General features: G+C 39.1%; 1 long non-coding RNA gene across 1 annotated transcript; it reads left to right on the forward strand.

Moving 5' to 3' along the window:
• The first annotated feature begins 1,759 nt into the window (after positions 1-1,759).
• Positions 1,760-16,015, forward strand: LOC126284547 (uncharacterized). Its single transcript, XR_007551497.1, has 3 exons — positions 1,760-2,249; positions 13,407-13,472; positions 15,860-16,015. It is a non-coding gene; the product is annotated as an uncharacterized LOC126284547 (long non-coding RNA).
• The last annotated feature ends 381 nt before the right edge of the window (positions 16,016-16,396 follow it).

Genomic DNA, 16,396 nt, shown 5'->3' on the forward strand with positions numbered 1-16,396 from the left:
CACCAATTGAAAACGTCTGTTCAATGGTGGCCGAGCAATTGGCTCGTCACAATACGCCAGTCACTACTCTTGATGAACTGTGGTATCGTGTTGAAGCTGCATTGGTAGCTGTACCTGTACACGCCATCCAAGCTCTCTCTGACTCAATGCCCAGGCGTGTCAAGGCCGTTATTACGGCCAGAGGTGGTTGTTCTGGGTAATGACTTCTCAGGATCTATGCACCCAAAATGCGTGAAAATGTAATCACATGTGAGTTGCAGTATAATATATTTGTCCAATGGATACCCGTTTCTCATCTGCATTTCTTCTTGGTGTAGCAATTTTAATGGCCAGTAGTGTATTAGCACAGGCAAAGCAACACACAACAACATTGAGCCGTGACGTTACTGCCGCGCCAGCGTATTTGCAAGGACCTCGCCTTCGCGCTCTTATCTTTGCTTGTGGAGCGTACTGAGTTTTGGCTGCCTTTTTCTTGCTGGAGGGGTAACTAGAGGCTCTCGCCATGGACGAGGCGGTTGACGTTCGATGTCACCTGAAGCCAGAGTGCGCTTATAGTGGAGCGGGAACCGACCACGTGTACGGGGCAGCCTGGTGGAGAGCCTTTCCTGTCGCCTGTGAGGAGGTTTGTTGCTGGGTGGAAGTAAAGGTGTGCCTATGACCAGTTCATGGTGATCAAGACAGTTGTTCAATACTAATATAATGCACGAGCATGCCTCTTCCAGCACGTGGAAAATTTTTGTTTGGTCTAATACGTAACCAACTGCAAGACCGTAATCTGTTTGTCAAATATACTGCATTCGAGTGTTTGGTAGCCTTAACGCAGCGAGCCCCAGTAAAGCTTATCATGAAATATTCAGAATTGGTGCTCGTTACGATTTCCACTGGACAGTGGGTCGTAAGAGTTCACGTAATTTAACTGTGACTAAGATTATAGTGCCCGCTGGCCTTGCTAGTAATTATAAGCTTTCTTTATATTTTAATAGCAGGCATTTCTCCTTAAGGTTATTGATAACATTTGCTCTTTTGGTTGTACCTTTCCCGTGTAGTTCATTCATAGTGGAGCAAAGGCAGTTTGCCGTTTGAGTAGTGAATAAATTAACCTGCTATTTAATATCTTTTGGTCATTATTTACATTGTCCTTTCGGACCTGCTCTGTTCGCTTGTTAAATGTTACAGTTGGCTGGCCGCTGTTTTGGAGTAAGCGCTACCTTTCCACCTATGGGTACCGGGGCTGTGAAATCCAGGGTAGCGGGAGGTGACTGCGGGTCGAAGCTCGAGAAGTGGGTCTTGTACGGACTGCCGCCTTCCGCCTTGGCTTCTCCAAGTTAAGTTTTCGTTCTGCCTTCGAGTAAATAATTCTGCCTCTAATTATGTTTACTTGGGTAATTATTAGATTCAATATTTTTATTAAACCTTGTCTCAAGAGCAACATACGATTGTGAAAGTTTGTTGCTATGCTACTCTTAGTAAGACTTTGCGCTGACTAATTGTGTTACTGGACCTTGGAGCCGAAGTTTGAAACCTTAGTAAGCCTTAGTGATATTTATTGACTATTGAGTGTGAAACAAGTGCCTCTGTGTTAACTTCATCCTGCTATTTATTGGGTGCCTCTCTGGCAGGTTGTTGTTTAAATGTTTTTGAGAACATCACTTCTCAGTGTCCTAAGACTAGTCAGAAATATTGTGTATCTTAATTTAAGCCGTCAAGCGCATAATTGTCGGTGGTTTTAAAATTTTCTTATATATGAGATAGACTTTGTTTCATAAAAAGACTTACTATTCTTATTACCTAAAGTCATCAGAATCGAGATATTGTTGTTCTAAAGGTTTTTGTTGATATGATTGTTAAATAAAACGAATGATGACAAAAGGGGTCCAGTCCTTCCTACCGTTTCCCTATTCCCTAATAGAAGACCGTTTCAATGGTAGCAGAGCGTGGTTTCTTTCTGTTGGCAGGGGAGGGTAGAATTGACTTCCCTTTCCTTTTTTATCATTCGTTTATTTTGGATTTATGATTGAAATATTGTCATTCTAAGTTCTCACTTAACATTTTGTTTTCTTCTCAGATGCTTGTCGTCCGATATGGCTTTAAGAGAGTGTTCAGGCACCTGTTATTTGAAGAAAGAATTGTTACAGTACGATCTTCGAATTAGAGAGCAACCGGTAGCCGGAAGTGTTCCGGAACAAGCCGCTAGGTTTCGCGGGGCGTTAGACCGTTCGGTTTCCATCTCCCCCGACATCGTTGGCAAGGTAGGTGATTCAAGTGTTTCAGATGGCTCTGAGCACTATGGGAGTTAATATCTGAGGTCATCAGCCCCCTAGAACTTAGAACTAGTTAAACCTAACTAACCTAAGGTCATCACACACATCCACGCCCGTGGCAGGATTCGAACCTGCGACCGTAGCGGTCGCGCGGTTCCCGGCTGAAGCGCTCACCGCTCGACCACACCGGCCGGCTGCAAGGTAGGTGACATCTTACAGTTTCTTGACTGTGCCCTCTAGGAGATGGATAGGAACATTTCCTTTTTGAGTGATATCAACCCACGCGTAGACAAGTATATCTGGTTCAAACACAGTTAATTCATTGTATGAGTCGTTTAAAAGACTTGGACAGTATATAGCTTAAGGACATGGAAAGACAGGAAGTTAAGCAGGTTATGGATCGTGCGCGTGGGTTGCAAATTAGAGCCGCATCGTTAAATTTAGAAGCCGGGGGGACGAATTCAGAACAAGTGGTCAGCCGAGATCAGCAGTCCCGTAATAATCCAGTTTCACAAGTAGGGCATTCTAAAGAAAAGACTGGGGATTGTTTCGCTAAATTACCTAACCCTATTATGAACCTGTTTCTCGGAATATAGAAGTACCAATTGATAACTTAAGATTCAGAAATTATTATGGTGGTTAGTTAAATTTGAGATTCTGGCTGACACGTTAGGTGTTCCCAACAGAGCTGTTCTCTCATTGCTTAACCGAAGGGGCGTTGAACCAATTAGTGTCAGATATTTTGAGGTGTGGAGGCTCAGTTAAAGATCTGAGAGAGCAGATTATTTCTCGGAGGTTATCGGCACGTATGAGAAATTAACTGCAATGTTCTTTTTATTGCGAGCGCAAGAGTCTGTAGAAACTTTGGAACAATATGTAGATAGAATCCGAACTGCTGTGCTGACTTTGAACTTGTCGGTTTCTGGAGCAGATACAGTAACGAATGTATTGGAGGGCATCGCCCCGAAGATCGGTCTCGGCTCAAACTTTCTAATCGGCCAACTATTTTTGCGAAGCTAGACAGCTTGGTTCAGTATGTCCAAGCTCTTGTGTTCGTAGATTCCCGGCGTGGGAATCAGTTACGGTGCCTGTGGTTGAGCAGATAGTACGGAACGCGTTGAATCTGCATTTGCTCCCGGAAGGCACTGCTTTAGGCGTGGTTGCGGACATGTAGTGCGTGATTGTCCTGTTCCGAAACCATCTAAATCAGGTAGCACAAGCAGGAAGAATAAGCCCTGGCTTCGATGTTCTCATATTCGCGCTCTCGCCAGGCCCCCGCTCCCCTATATTTGCACCCGTATAGGAAGGGAACCTCTGTGCGCCTTAATTGATTCAGGCAGTTCGGTGTCATTATTTGATTTTGTCTGGTGCCTCGAGTTCCGGCGTTTGAATAAGTTGTCTGATGTTAAACCCACCGCTCAGAGTTGTTGTCGTCAATGGCCAGGTCTTATCTGTGCTGGGTCAGGTCCAGGGAAGTACTTCTGTTTGTAATTTCATTTGGCCTACTACTCATTTGGTCGTTAAGGGTTTGTTACTGGGCTGTGACTTTATTCAACGTACCGGACTGATACTTGACTATGCGAGCAAAACTTTGCGTTTTAGTTTTAGACCTCAGCAAAAGATTGCGCTTTGTGCGTGTCGTCAGTTTGCTTCGGTGAATTTGGTTGAAAAGGGGGATAGATAATTTCAGATTAGCCACCTCTCACGTGATTAGGGTACTCAGCTTTTGGGGTTGTTAGACGATTTTCCCGACGTTCTTTCTGATAAACTTGGAGTCATAAAATTCATTGAGTATAAAATTCAGTTATCCGATAACATCCCGGTCTGGCAGTCTCCGTATCGTCTTTTGCCTGCCAAGATGAAAATGTTAAGGCATAAGTTAGAGAGCATGTTAAAAAACGGTGTTATTTGACCATCAACCTCACGTTGTGCTTCCCCCATGTTGCTTGTCCGTAAGGCTATGGGCAAGGATCTTCGACCAGTGGTAGATTACCGTGTGTTAAATAAAAAGGTTATTCTGGAATCTGTACCTCTACCAGATATTCACAATTGATTTACCTCGTTCTCGGGTTTACTGTTGTAGATATGAACCAGGCTTATTTTCAAAATCCTCTGAGTGAATAGTCTAAGCGGGTCACTGCGTCCTGTACTGATTGGAATTTCTATGAGTTCAACAGAGTTTCTTTTGGTTTGGCCACTGGTGCCGCGATGTTGTCGCGCTTGTTAGACCACGTTTTCGGAGACCTGAAGTTTAAATTTGTGTACAATTATTTGGCAGATGTGGTCGTGTATAGTCGAACTTTTAAAGACCATCTCCTCCATCTTAGGAAGGTGCTTGATAGGTGTTGCACTGCTGGATTAACTGTCAAACTAACTAAATTGCTCTGGCTAAGCAGCAAGTCTTATTCTTGGGGCATCTTATTTCTGGGGACGGAGTCAGAATCGACCAAGCGCGCACAAGTTCCCTCAAGAAGTACCCTCCGCCGAAAACCAAAAAGGAGGTGGCATGTTTTATCGGGATGGCCAATTATTTTCGAAGATTCGTGCGCAATTTCGCGCAATTGGCCGGTCCTCTGAATGATCTACGTAAGAAGAGACAGGACTTTAATTGGGGAGATAGTCAGCAGGCTGCATTTGAAGCGATTAGGACTGTTATCTCGAACCCCCCGGGGTTGGGAGTTCCGGATTTCGAGAAGCGCTTTATTGTCCAGACGGACGCGTCTAATGCAGGAATTGCAACTATACTACTTCAGGAGGATCAGGGCATTAAGGGAGCTAGGACGTCAAAAGGGCCGGTTTGGAGTAGGAGAGGCACCACAGGACATTTGATTTTCTACTTTCTATACTTTTACAAATAAATTCAAAAAACTTTGTCAGCACGACCAGGAAGGATTCAGGATTCACACTCACAGCGGTGGAAATGCAAAAACATAACAAAATAATTTTTTTTAGATATGAAATTTCATCATTTTTTCGTTTACTGTTGGCTGCATTTGTTTGCTATAGATACATTTTTCTTCACAAGTAAGAGAGATTCTTTGATGAATTTTGCACGGCATACAAACCATACTTACAGGTGTATGAAACTCTAGAATTTTCCAACTGTGGTAAAAATTGAGATAATTAACTACAAAATTTGATTTTTTCTAAACATAAAGTTTAAAACGTAACAGCTCATTCATTTTTTCATAAAGTAAATAGATTCTGGAGTTTCAGACACCTGCAAGTATAGTTTGTATGCTGTGCAAAATTCATCGAACAGTCTCTCTTACTTATGAAGAAAAGTGCACCTACAGCAACAAATGCAGCCAATAGTAAGGGAAAATTGATGAAATTTCACATGTAAAAAAAAATATTTTGTTATGTTTTTGAACTTCCGCTGCTACGAGTGCGAATCCTGAATACTTCCTGGTTATGCTGACAAAGTTTTATGAATTTACTTGTAAAAGTATGCCGGCCGGAGATGGCAGTGCGGTTCTAGGCGCTTCAGTCTGGAACCCCGAGACCGCTATGGTCGCAGGTTCGAATCCTGCCTCGGGCATGGATGTGTGTGATGCCCTTAGGTTAGTTGGGTTTAAGTAGTTCCAAGTTCTGGGGGAATGATGACCACAGATGTTAAGTCCCATAGTGCTCAGAGCCATTTGAACCATTTTTGTAAAACTATAGACAGTGGAAATTAAAATGTCCTCTGGTGCCTCTCATGCTCCAAGTCGGCCCGTTTGACGCCCTACCCCCCTTAAACGGCCGAGTTCACGTAATTTAATTGTGACTAAGATTGGTGTGGCCGTTAGCCTTGCTAGTAATTATAAGTTTCTTTATATTTTAGTAGTAGGCAGTTCTCCTTAAGGTTATTGATAAGATTTGAGCTGTTGGTTGTACCTTGCCCGTGTAGTCCATTCGCAGTGGAGCAAAGGCAGTGTGCCGTATTATTAGTGAATAATTTAACTTGTTATTTAATATCTTTTGGTGCCTGTTTACATTGTCCCTGCGGACCTGTTCTGTGCGCTTGTTAAATGTTACAGCTGGCTTTCCGGTGTTTTGGAGTAAGCGCTACCTTTCCACCTATGGGTACCGGGGTGTGTAATCCTGGCTAGCGGGAGGTGACTGCGGGTCGAAGCTCGAGAAGCGGCTCTTGTACGGACTGCCGCCTCTCGCCTTCCGCCTTGGCTTCTCCAAGCTAAGTTTTGATTCTGCCCTCGAGCGACCTGGCGCCACTCCTCGCTAATCATTTCTGACCCTAATATTTACTTGGGTATTTATTATATTTATTATTTTTATTAAACATTCTCTCAAGAGTGACATACGATTGTGAAAGGTTGTTGCTGTGTTACTCTTAGTAAAACTTTGCGCTGGCTAATTGTGTTACTGGCCTTGGAGCCGAAGTTTGTAACCTTAGTAAGCCTTAGTGATATTGATTGACTCTTGAGTGTGAAACAAGGGCCTTTGTATTAACTTCATCCTGCTATCCTGCTATCTCTGGCAGGTTGTTATTTAGGTAAATGTTTTTGAGAACAGCAGTTTGCAGTGTCTGAAGACTAGTCATAAATATTGTGTGACTTAATTTAAGCAGTCAGGCGTATAATTGTCAGTGGTCTTAAAATTTTCGTATGTATGAGGTACACTTTGTTTCATAAAGAGACATTGGTAGTAGACTTACTATTCTTATTACCTACAGTAATCAGGATTGAGATATTGTTGTTCTAAAGGATTTTGTTGATATGATTGTTAAATAAAACTAGTGATAACAAAAGCGGTCCAGTCTTTCACATTGTTTCCCTATTCTCTAGTAGAAGACATGTCCAACAAAGCTCTAAACAGAAATACAAAAATGTTCAAGCGGCAAGAAAAACTCGTAATTTACGCTGATTGCCACGGAAGTAGCCTGTTTCCCTTCGTGGAAATGCAAACTTACGTTATTCTGTGTTTGCTAAGCTTAAACCTGGAGCTACATTCAGTTCTGCGGTTGAAATCTTAACCGTAGAAACAAACGAGTTTAAGAAAAACGGGTGCATCGTGATTATAGGTGGCGCCAATGATGTATACAGAAATGAAAGCAAGTCAGCACTGAGATGTTACAGAAAGTTATTGCCACAATTACATCACACCACTGAGATCGTAACAAACGTACCAGTAATGTAGTATATGAAGCTCCAGAGTGATGCTATGTAAATAGGGAAATAGAAACTTACAATTCAGTGCCACAAAAACTACGTCAGAAAGTCACCTATGTAAAGTTAATGGATATTAGCAAAATGGACAGAGATGAACACATCCAGCACAGGAGGGGAAAATCAAGGTTAGTGAATGAAATAAAAGCTCTCTGTGCCCCATTCACCAACAAGAAGGTGCCAACAGCACTTGGTTATAATCCTCAAGCATTTTTAGAGAAAAGAACAATTACAACAGTGATCAACCAGGCGAACTAGATGTGTGTGAACCCCGTGCACTCAGTGTAATCACACATGCAGAAGAGAAGCACAACAGCGAAGATAATCTTGGTTCCACTCTCACAGAACACTACAGCATCCACATATGTATAAACAGAGAAGAAACGCAGGCATCACTTAGCATGCCACATCTGAGTGTGCAGTGCCTTAGAAATAAACGCAGTACAGTATAGGTATTTGTAAATGAAAATTCGCCACAAATGTTAATATTAACTGAATATAGTCTAAAATGTAATGAAATGAACTTTATAAACTAGATGGTCATGTATTTGTAAGTAGTTCTTGTAGTAAACAGCAGAAGGGTGGAGGTGTGATAATCTTTTTGAGAGAACGTATTCGGTATGAGAAACTTACATTTACTGAGCAATATAGTGAAGAGGGGATATTAGAAGTGGTATTGCAATTCAACTAAAATAGCATGGAGTCAATGTAGTAAAACATAAAGTAACAGGAAAATGCAGACCACCTTTTGCAGATGTAATCCATTTTCTCGAAAGCATCAATACCATAATTAGGCATACAGGTCCCAATGACCTTACTGTTCTTAGAGACCTTAAAATTGTAGCAAACTCCAACAACACAGCAAACACGAAACCTGCAGACGAATTAACTTCATACAATCTCAGAAATCTAGATACCATGGATAGCAGGCTCTCAGATTCTAGTTCTACCAGGATAGATTATCCAGTAACTAACAAAACAGCTGAAGACACTGTTAAGTATAGTAACATAGACTTCTTTTACTCAGACCATCTTGCAAAACTGATAGAATTGAGAAAACAGCTCCTAAAATAATACCAAAACTTTTGAAAGAATGAGCAACAGTAATATCAACTCTCTGAAAATTAAACTAGCTGAGGAGGAGTGGGGTAGAATCTACCATGTGGAAGGATCAGACGACAACTGGGATGAGTTTTATAACATATTATTGAGAGAGTTTGATTTCTGTTGTCCCATTAAAGAAATGCTGACAGGGCCAATACACAGAGTGAAAGAAATAAGAAATTCAGACTTCAAGCCAGCCTCATTAAACTCAAGCAAAATATTCATGACCTAGATGTCCTGCACATATCAACTGGACTGCTCATTTTCAAAGAAAAGCTAAGAAAACCTTTAAAGCAGAACTTTCAAACCTTAGAAAACAATTCTACAGTAGTGAAATCTCACAATCTACAAATGTGAGTAAGGAGTCCTGGAAACTGATAAATTAGTATCGAAAAACCTCCACAACTAGGAATAGAAAACCACTATGCATTATACAGGATGATAATATTATAAAAGAACCAAAAGGGTAACGTAATCTTTTTAAGAAACATTTTATATCATCACTAGAAAATCCAACACCACGCCACTCAAGCAGTGGGTTTTGAATTTGATGAGGTTAAAGAAAAAGATATAAGCAAGATGAACCACACATGAAAGAACAAAATTCAGCTGGATGGGATGGTATGTCTAGTCTAGTAGTTAAAAATGCATATTATATGAAATATTCAAACCACTAAGCAAAAAACATTATCCTAGTAGACTAAAAATAAGCGTTCTTAAACCACAGCTTAAATAGGGGACTACATAAGACACTTCAACCCAGTACCCAATATCATTGATCCCTACATTAAGTAAGGCTTTTGAAATGGTTAACCTTTCTCAGATCTCTGCTTATTTAACAAAGAACAAATTCTTAACATAAAGACAGCGTGGCTTTAGGAAGGACTGATGCACCCCTACTGCAGTTGCTGAATTTCTCCATAATATGTACAGCCTCCTAGACCAAGATATGAAGACAGCAGGCATACTCTTATTCTTTTCACTGCCTTCGACGCAGTCACCCATGGGCTGCTCAGTAAGAAATTGAAGGCTTACAAAATCAAGGACTCATCTATGCAATTATGCTCCTCATACTTAACAAATCGCAAACAGTGTACTAAACTTTCATGTAAAATATATAAGGTAATAGACTTCCAGTCTTCTAGAGACACAGTAATCCAGAGGGTTCCCCAGGGATCGATTATTGGTTCCTTTCTCTTCTAGGTTTATACCCTTCAAATCACATCTAGTAACCTATGCTGATGAGACCTTCGTCTTATTTTATGAAAAAGAATTTGAGACATTACACTCGGCTGTAACTAAGGGTGTGATGGAAGTATCCACATTTTATGCAGCACTGTCTAAACAGCAACATTTAAATTTCTCATGAGGCTGAAGTAAACAATATTTGTGAAATTACATCAGCAGGAACAGATAACATTAAACTTCCTGATGTCCACCTGGATAAAAATCTCGACTGGCTAAACCACATTACTTCTGTATGTGAGAAAATCAGCAATAGCTTGTATCTGTTAAGTTAGCTGGCAAAAACAGTCCCAAGTCAAACACTAAAAATTGTTTACTGTGGAACAGTTTATCCATTTCTAAATTATAGTATCCAGCTGTGGGGTAATGCTGTAGACCTGCACCTGAACAGAATATTAGTGTTACAGAAAAGAGCCATTACATTAATGCATGAACCAAAGCCCAGAGAGACCTGTTGTGAAACCTTTGTGCAAAATACATATTTAACAGTAGATCTCTTGTGTTAGTATAAACTTATTATATTTTTCTGAATAGTAAAAAAAGTAAATAAGTGTGGTGATACGCATAATTATGCTAGTAGAAATAAGGGTAACTACTTCAGGCATAAGAAAAAATTAAAAATAGTTGACAGTAGTCACATTAATGGGCATATGTGGTTTAACATACTGCCACATGCTTTGAAAACTTGTGAACAAAATCTGTTCCACAGCGAGTTAAGAGCCTTCTTCGTACATAAATGTTTACATTCGCTCATTGAATTCTAATCTACTTTTCTCTATTGTGACATGTAAAAATTAAAATATTAAGATGAATGCTTGAACCACTACTATATTTAAATGTTATCTGTATCAATCTACTCAACCTACGTGTGACGTTTGCAAAAGGCATTAGCTAGATGGCCTTCACGCAAAAAGTGTACGTAAATAAATAAACCACGATCTGTTTAGTATAGTCGGACGTCCTTGCGTTGGACTGCACAAGGCTTCTTCCTTCCTATTTAGCTTGTTAGATGCTGCGTTACATATTTTATGTACATTGCTTCGAGCAGTACCAAGTTTTCATTATCATTTAGTGACTGAAATTTTGTTTAATCAGGTTGCGTATGTAGAATCACAGGGCAGTTTTACAGAAACATTTTGGTTATTTATTCTCTCAAAATTCTTTGTAGCACTTTTATCTTGTTAGCTTTGTGTTACGTAACCACAAGTCACGCATTGCGACTTGCATTGCTCGCTGTACCGCACAATACAGCGTTTCACAGGACAGCTTATTCAGAGTACAGTTTTGGCTTTTTAATTAATTTTGACAACTCATTTATGAGAGAGCGTTTCAATAACTACACTACTTTCACTGTTCAATGTTACAGCAGAGACACACGGGTTAAAAAGAACAACAGTTCAGTTTCCTCTGGTTTCAGCTCACAAGAATAAACATACAGAAGTTTAACTTGGCGGAAAATCTGCCTAGGATGCGAGGTTTTATGTAATTTTGGTAATTTATCAATCAGATCAAAGTGCTGTCTGGATAGTGAAGTTACAACAACCACATTGTATAACATGTTCATTCATGTGCTGCTTTGCTGGCTAGCTTTAGCGAAAAAAAAAAATACGTATTTTTCTTTGCGTATTGTCATTTGTGTATTAGGTTTTGTGCTGTATTGTGAGAACTGGTTGCTTCTTTTAGTGGCATTTTCTTGTTTTTGGTGAACAGTAATTATAATTTTTCATTGTCTGAGGCAGCTTATCTGTAATCAGCACTCAGGGAAAGGATAAGATATGACGTATTCGGATGATTTCTTTCAAGAAACAATTTAAAAGTCAGTATTACACTGGTTTTCAACATGGTCGGACCTCAAAATTTTTTATTGCTTCTTACAAGTCGCCTTTCGTCTTCCAACTTATTAAAATATACTATACCCCCGATCTAGTCCCTCCCCCTACATAATACTGCAAGAACGCTCATGAACATAATCGAGGATAATGTCACAAGATGGGCGTAACAGGCCAAGAAGGAAAAAAAAAACATGAAACAGAAAGTGCGAAATCAAACTAGGAAAAAGGTTAATGAAGATTTTCTGCCAAAGGACTAGGCTTAGCAAAGCCGAAACAGAACAGCGACAACAGAATGTAGCACAATCGGAAACACACACAAAGGTAGATGAAAAGATAACAGTTTTGAAACAAATCACTGTGTGGACAAAGAGCAATTGTTAACGAAAACAGACAGCGTAATGTCGAATGGTATGACCACACAAGTGAAAGAACAGAATGAACAAACAGAACTATTAGCGAAACAGGTGAATAAAACGAAGCATTGAAACTACAGCTGGAAACAAAGAAAGAACAAATGGGTACCATATTGAGGTTGAAGCTCTTCTGCTCGTGTTTACTAACAAATACATTTGTTTTTGGTGAGGGTCGACCTTGAGCAAAACACCATTTTTCTTTTTTCTTTCATTTCCCATACGTATTTTGGTCAAGTTTCGGCGTCTTCAGTGGGCTTTAATTATCCTTCTAAAAACATGTAAAATATTTTTACCACTTGTACACATATAAATTTTAGTTTTTAAGGCATTTCTCCATATTGAGTTATCTGTCCTGTAGGCAATTTTTAGCCCTTGTTGCCTACTCTGTGGGCTGTTTTGTTGTTGTAAGTGAGAGTATACCATTGTCTTTGTATTCCGTATGTTTGTGTTCTGTGTGTTTGTGTTGTGTGTCTGTGTTTCGAAGTTGCTGATGGGTTGTTTGTTTTTGTGTGCTAGGTGTCCTCTTATTTTTGTTTTAACTTTGTGATTCAGTTTCTCTATAATGTTTGTATCACATCCATTCTGTATAGCTATTTGTTTCTTCTTTTCTTTTACTCACGCCTTCGTCCTGCAGTTTTTCGCAGGGTTGGCGTGGCAAGGTTAATTTGAGTGGTCAGATGCCCTTCTTGCCACCACCTTGTACCACCCGATGCAATCAGTGTTTCCCATCTGTCTTCATCTAGTGTAAATTATGAAATAGTGCAAATGTGCTTCAGATATCTCCGAGTCGTGTAACTGGGGCAGGACGTAGGGACCAGCCCAGTGATCACCTATTGGGATGTGGAAAACTGGCTAAAAACAACATCCAGGGTGCCCGGCACGCTGGCCTTCGCCGTTAATCCGCCAGGTGGATTTGATTGGGGCCCGGCATGCCTACCCAAGTCCAGGAATCAGCACATTTGTGATTTCGGCTAACCTGGCGGGTCTGTGTAGCTATTTCTCTGATGGTCTCTAATTCCTTTTTGGAGTTGCCATCAATGAGTGGAGTTTTATTCTGTCTGTGCAGCATGTACTGGAAACTGGCTAGCTTGTGCACCATCAGATAAATAAAGTATTTGTGTATGGATGTGCTAGTGGTGGTGACTTTCCTAAAAATAGTTGTTGTATTCTCTATTGTGAGATCAACAAAATTTTTCATTTTGACATTTTCTGTTTCTATGGTGCATTTTAGTTTTGGGTGAACTGTGCTTATATCATTGCAAAGTTGGTGGATGGAACTGGATTTGTCATCTACAAGGCATTTGATGTCAGCTACATAGTGATATCAATATACTATCCTGTCGTTTTTGGGTCTTAATATTGTTTTAAATATTTTGTTTTCAGTGTGTTTGAGGAAGATGTTGGCCCAGAGTCCACTGACTGGTGATCCCTTAGGAAGCCCATCCCATTGTGAGTGGAACTGGTTATCAAATGGCCAATAATTTTGCTCTGTGATTAGTTTTAGAATGATAGCTATTTCTTTTATGTGGTGTTTGGGAATGACTCTGTTGTTCCAGTTGTTGATTGATGATGATGATGATGATGATTTCAGTTGTGAGGATATTTGTGTACATAGACGTGATGTCAAATGATGTGAGTATTGCTGTTGTGGGTATGATGATGTCTTTAATTTTTTGTATCTGTTATTTGGTGCTGTGTATGCTTCTGCTGGTTATATGTACATAACATTTCTGTAGTATGTTTGTAGTTATCTGGCCAGGTGATATGGGGGTTCACTTCTAAAATTTACAATTGGATGTATTTGAATATCTTTCCTGCAGAGCTTTAGTAGGCTGTGCTTTGTAGGTACCTTAGGGTTGTGTTGTTTTAGCCATTTCTCTTTCTGTTTTGCAAATGTTAGTAAAATATTTTTTAGAAGTGTCTGTGTATTTCTCTGGTATCTTTATGTGTTGGGTCACTGGTTAGTGCTGTTATGTTGTCCTCTGCTAGAAATATTATGGATTTATCTTTATATTCATCCTGTGTTCCCTTGTCTGATTTCATGATGAGAACCCACTGTTTTTAAGTTTGTTCATTATTTCCCTGAAGACATTTTTCTTCTTCAGTTTCTGTTACAGTCAATATGTTGTTTTTGTTTTCCTTTATGATGAATATTATTTCTTCTGCAATAAACTCTATTGTCAGACTTCCACAGAAGTTTGAGCTATTGTTTGTTTCTTGTCGTTTCATTATGCATTCATTTTCTGTAGTGAGATTCTCTACTTTCTTATTTGTAATGTGTATGTTGACATCATATTTAGGTTCTTTGTTAGCAAATTTGTTTCGTAGTTAGTGGGTTCTGTGTCTGTGCAGTTGACCAGATGTTTGCAGGAAGTATGATTTGTTTGCTATTTGTTTTTTATAAAGTTTCTTACTTTGTTTCAAATGTGTGTTTAGTTATTGTTGTTGTTTTCCCCATTTTATTTTTGTTGGTGTGCCAGAATTTTCTGGTTAAAACAAGAAATTAGATACCAACATTGTAGGAAGTGGGGACTCAATGCCACAGTTCTTGAAAATTCATCTGGAACTAGGAAATCACACCAGAATCTCTAAAATATTAAGTGACATCAAGAATACAGTCAAACAAAACACGGAAACACTAATATTTCTCTGCAACAGAACTCTGTTCTCTGTTCTCAAAGATACATTGTTATTTTATTTTCAAAGATGGAGAACTACGAATGAAAGCACCTGCACTAAAAAACCTAAAAATCCAGGAAAACCACAGCATGTGGTAACAAAGTATACATACAAAACCCTGTGCGTTTTTCATATTTGTAAATATTGACTGAAAAACTCAAATTTATAAAAGAACAGTTTTCCTGTTTTATAGAAAGAAATTTGAGTGAAGTATGTCTGGGAAATAAAAAGAAAAGATAAAAATTATGTTTTACTTGAGGTGGATCGTCTCCATAAACAGATCTGACTGGGTACCATTTTTGTGAAAGATGATGAAAGACAGATTTGTCAATGAGTACAGATAGGCATTCAGACAACATTATTTCAGAAATAGGAAAACACAAAACTTTGAAACTACTTAAGGATGGTTGGATAAAAGTTAACCAAAACCAGAAATTAGAAGTAAATAAGATACGTGATGAGCTCACAGAAATTCAAAGAATGTGTAATAGGGACAGAGATTGTAATCATTGTGGTCAATAGCAAGCCAACTAGATAAATGAGCACAGAAATTTATGGTGTGTGAGTGAACACTCTCAGAAACAAAATTTCTTTCATAGACAAAATATTGGATGCCCAATTTGGGGCAACAAAGAGCATACAAGAATGATAATTTTAATTGCAATGTGCTTCCTGATAGTTGGAAGATTTTAAGTATTTCTAAAGCACAAAAAAACGTACCAAGGATTCCCTACTCCATTATATATGTGTTGTGGTGTGTGTATGGTCCAAAGCTGTTGCAGTGCAGTTTCCTAGTTTTCTGCACTGCTTCCTACTCTTGAACTGTTCTTTGCATCTGTTACACACAACTCTTCAGTTATCAAGCTGTCCAATGAAAAGATACAGTAGTTATAACTGAACTGGATTACATTACTCAAAACTCACATACTGCATGATGATGGCAAAATAGGATAGTGATAGATGAATATTTGGAAAAAATGAAACTCTTGAACTCAACAAGAATAAGATAATTATGTTTATAATGATTTGTCTAGAAAATCTGGACCTACTAATAAGAAGCAAAAAATTATATCATAGTGTTTTAAGGTATTAACGAAACTGTTTGGGCTGTGTAATTTGATTGGTAATAACAAAGAAATTTGAATATTTTGTTTCAGTGTAGAAATAATGATTGAAGATAGGAAGGCACTGATGATGCATATTATGTATGAAGAGGAGAAGACTGAATTGAGGTTCTAGAATGAAATTTTCACTCTGTAGTGATGTGTACACTGATATGAAACTTCCTGTCAGATTAAAATGGCTCTTGCCGGCAAGGGCTCCACCAAATGAGCTATCCAACCATGAGTCACACCCCATCCTCACAACTTTAAAACCGCCAGAATTTGAAGTGAGATTCTTTTGCTGAAGTGTGTGTTTGAGCGTGATAGGTGATTGCTGGATGAAGCCATGAATTCTGATGATTCATGGTAAGGAAAAGTGTTAGACAATTACTGACATGAAGAAGCAGTAGGTCAGAATAATAGCTAATCATGAAAGGAATCAAATAAGATGAGAAATTACACTGAGAGGAATATGAGATCAAGAAAATTAGAGAAAAGGGAAATAAGATATGAGGAAGAGAAAAGAATGTTGTAGGCAGAAGTTATTAAGAACCTTGCCACAATGTAGTCAAGGGGAATGGATGGAATTCA

The sequence above is a fragment of the Schistocerca gregaria genome, chromosome 1 (assembly GCF_023897955.1).
Source record: "Schistocerca gregaria isolate iqSchGreg1 chromosome 1, iqSchGreg1.2, whole genome shotgun sequence".
Classification (NCBI taxonomy): Eukaryota; Metazoa; Arthropoda; class Insecta; order Orthoptera; family Acrididae; genus Schistocerca; species Schistocerca gregaria.